Below are 4361 nucleotides of genomic sequence, written 5' to 3' on the forward strand. Positions count from 1 at the left end.
AATGGGGTTACAACATATCACTCTGGTCTTAGCAGCCTCCTTTGCTAGATAGTCAACAATTGTGTTGGCCTCTCTATAACATGTTATCTTCCATCTCCTTGCACAAAGACATGTCTGTATTGCTAACCATTCTTGCATAACATACCATGGCACCAAATTAGTCTGAGTCAAGATAACCACCGCTAGCGAATCTGTTTCAATCCAAAGGGATTCTTTGGTCAGATTACAAGCCACTTTAATGCCTTCAGTTAGCGCTTGAAACTCAGCATAGTAGTTTGTATGGACCCCAAGAAATATATTGAAAGAGCCCATGGATCTTTCTGCACAATCATATAGAATACCTCCTACCCCTGCTCACCTTGGATTCCCCATTGAACATCCGTCAATGTTTAACTTCATCCACCCCCTGAAAGGCTTACACTAGTGTACTTCTAGAATTTTTTCTCTCCTTGATGACGAAGTCTTTAGCTCCAATCTCTGACTGATTATTAAGTTTTCCTGGCTTTTGACACGCACCTCATAACTACTGCTAGATTCCCTTATCTCAGCTCTAATTCATTCAAGAAGATGGCCTTTGGACAGTACCAGCCCTTCATGACGCCTTCCATTCCGTTCTCACCATATATTATCAGCTGTAATAATAAATGTCGCTGCCTATGCTTCTTTTAGCCCTATACTTCTCTTCTTACATATCCACCATTGCTATAATTGGTCAAAGTCATTCAACACAGGCCAGGAGACACTGGAAAAATCAAGAGTTCACTACCAAATATCCCTCAAGTAATCACATTCAACAAAAATATGATTAATTGACTCACAACATGCCTTACAAAGCTCACATCTAGAAGCGATAGGGATACCCTTCCTTCTAATTTCCTCATCTGTTGGCAACCTCTTGTGTATAAGCCTCCACCCAAAAGTAGATTGTCTAGGCTGCAAACTCTTGGCCCATATCACAGAGAACCACGACACCTTGGGATTATGCCTTTGAATTTCATTCCACATAGAGAGAGTTGTAAAACATCCTAACGTAGTTCCTCCCTAGTGACACTTATCTTCTACCTCATATTGTGGAATGGGGATCCTCCTTACCACCTCAAAACCTCTTCTTAAATCAGCAGATTGAACATCTGGGATCACCAATTTCCTATCTCTAATCAAGTCCGCCACCTTTAAATTAGACCCAGAAACAATGTCAACATGAATATTACAAAGATCAGCCAAGGACGATTCACCAACCCACTTATCCTCCCATATTTTAATGGATTTCCCATCCCCAACAATCTACCTTTCCATGCAAATAACAAAACTCCACACTCTCTTCACTCCAGGCCAAATAGAAGAAGCTTTGAAGGTCTTCCTGATATTCCCATTTTTTGTGTACCTAGCTCGGAATAGCAAACTTTTTTTATTTGCTAAAAGTCAGCAATTGTATTAATATAATGAAAGAATGAAATATACAGTCAGCAATTGTATTAATATAATGAAAGAATGAGATATACAAATCCACTTCAAAACCCTGCTTCACCTTCGGCATGGCCATCAGCAAACACAGAACTTTGAAGGCAAAATAGAAATCAAGACTCTTTAGAAAACTGCTTTACCTTCGGCATAGCCATCAACAAAAACAGAGATCTAAAGCAAGGAAATTATAAGAATCTATAACCAGGTTTATGCTGCAAATACCAATCCAAATCAGAGAAAATAAAAGAAGGCGTAGAACTCCAGGTATTGGAGCTTCGAGTTGGTGCTGCATGTTTAGCTAGTCTGGCCGCCACTGTGTTGACTTCCCGATAGCAATGAACAATGAGCCATATGATTTTATCCAAATAGCCTTTACAGTGCCATCACATTTGCTGAAAACACCAGGGAATGGCTTGCTTCTAAACACAAATGACTATAGCCTGAGAATCGCATTCTATGATCAGATTTTTAATTTCTTTCGTAGCTGCATTCTTCAGCCCGTGGAAAAAATCTGCAAACTCTGCCAAGAAATTTGTCCCCACACCTTCATAGAAAGCAGACTAAACTAGTCCCATTTGTAGCTATAATAATTCACCCAGCCCCTGAAAACCCTGGATTACCAAGTGAGCAACCATCAATATTCAGCTTGAAGGAGTTAAATGATGGGGCGCTCCATTGAAGCTCTAGGATTCGATTTTCCTGAGATCCTGCAGTGACTAATCCCAAAGTTTTTGCAAGCAATAGATCAGCCATCATTCGAACCGTAGTTGGGATTAATAATGAGAAATCGCAAATGTCCTGTAGAATGGATTTTATTCTCATACCCACTGGAGCTTGCAGGTTGTCAAACCTTCTTCTATTTCTTTCACTCCAAATATGATAAGGAATAATAACATCCAGACATTGCCACAAGGCACCACTCTTCCTTTTCTTTTCCACCATGAGAATAGACTTTCCATTTCAGGATAACCAGGCCACATCTGATTAAAAAAATTCAGCATTGAAGACCATAAAGAAGCATAATACTCACAGTGAATAAAGAAATGCTCAAAATCTTCCACACTTTTACCACAAAGAGAGCACATCGACACCATTGGGACTGACTTGCTTGCAATTCTATCATCAGAAGGAAGAGCGCCATGCGTCAATTGCCATCCAAAAGTTGATATGCTTGGGTGAAGGCCCTTCAACCAAACCATGCTCCACCACCCCTTGATTTGGCTTTTGTCCCTTAATTCTTCCCATGCAGAAGCCATTGAAAAATTCCCTCACTTTGTCAATGACCAGACCCTTTTGTCATGGCAAACTCATACTAGAATTCCCATGCTTTATAGCCCAAGCCTGCTTGCATAGAAGCGATCTGTTAATGTCCCTTAGCCTACGAATTCCAAGTCCCCCTTCCTCCTTAGGCCTGCACGCAGTATCTCATTTGACAGTTATTGCATTTGTAGACTCTACATCCCTTGTCCATATAAAATTCTGCATCTAACATTCAACCTAACTTTTTTTTTTAGATTCATTTGATAAATTAACCAAGGAAACAAGAAATGAAAAAAAAAAAGTGCTTGTCTTTAATATCATCATTACTGTTGTTTGTCTTTCTTTTCTACCTATTTCTTGCCAACCAAACATAAGTCTGATTTTTTATTTTTTTTATTTTTTTTATTTTTTATTTTTTTTATTTTTTTATTTTTTATTTATATATATATATATATATTTTGTAGAAGTTTGTTTTAAATAGAGCCTTAACATGAGAAGACTACAAAGTTCTTGTTCCCTTCTCAGCCATTGTAAGGGATGTCCCAACACCAATTCTATCAAATGCGGTCCCATATTTTTTTGAGAGATCTTCAAATTGACCGCTCTATGACAAAAAGATTTAGACTATTGACTTTTCTTGGTATTACGTTCAGATTGTTGACATTTCTTTATATTCTTCTCCTGTGTTAATGGTTATTAAATCAGTTTTAGGGCCAGTGATAGAGCTTATCTGAAGTCAATATTTTCTAATATTTTTTATTTGAAGAAAAAGAATGTGATCATGATTTTAGTGCACAATATCGGATCAGGAATCGATCATTACAAAAATTAAGACAATATCAGTATAAATCGGCATTGAATCATCATGGAGATATAGATATCAATTAAGTATCAAAATCAGAAACATGCAAAACTAATATGGGGGCCAATCCCAATACCTAGAACCATGAATGTGTTGGGTTGAGATTATCGTCTAGTTGACCCAATGACCTTTTTAATATTTATATTTTACTTTAACATCTAGATTTTGGATTTGATTGATTTGAAATGTGAAAATGACTTTAGATTAAGTTTTTCCGCTTTATTCTTTTTGTGGATTTAATAATGAGACCTCGAGTGGATGGTTTCTCAATGTCAGAACCAACCAAGACGAGTACACTACAAAAATATCAAAATCCCAATGGAAGTTAGGCAGCAAATAAATGGTTTTGTTAATTAGTTCACATCCATTATTGAGTGGACGGAGCTTAGAAACAATTCATTTTTCAATAGCCCCATGTGACAAAGGATGTGAGTGGACGGAAGACACTAAGTAACAAAAAGATGATGTTCCTTAGAAAAGCATGTGTTTGTCCCATCAACCTCTGTTAATATGGGTAAGTTTCAATCTTTTTCATAAAATTTAAGGATTTTTTCTTTTGGTCATCAAAAGAATATGGATGACCCTCATAGGAAAAAGTTTCCCCTTCACCATTCGGTGTTATGACTTCTCATCTTTCTTCTATAATACGTCTGTTTACCTTAGTCCCAAGAAAATTTGGCTCATCCTTGTAAACCCTTTTCCATTGATTACTTGATTGGTTGTTTTTACAATTTTTTTTTTTTTTTTTTTTTTTTTTTTTTTTAAGACATAGAGT

Source organism: Macadamia integrifolia, chromosome 6 (assembly GCF_013358625.1).
Source record: "Macadamia integrifolia cultivar HAES 741 chromosome 6, SCU_Mint_v3, whole genome shotgun sequence".
Taxonomy (NCBI): domain Eukaryota; kingdom Viridiplantae; phylum Streptophyta; class Magnoliopsida; order Proteales; family Proteaceae; genus Macadamia; species Macadamia integrifolia.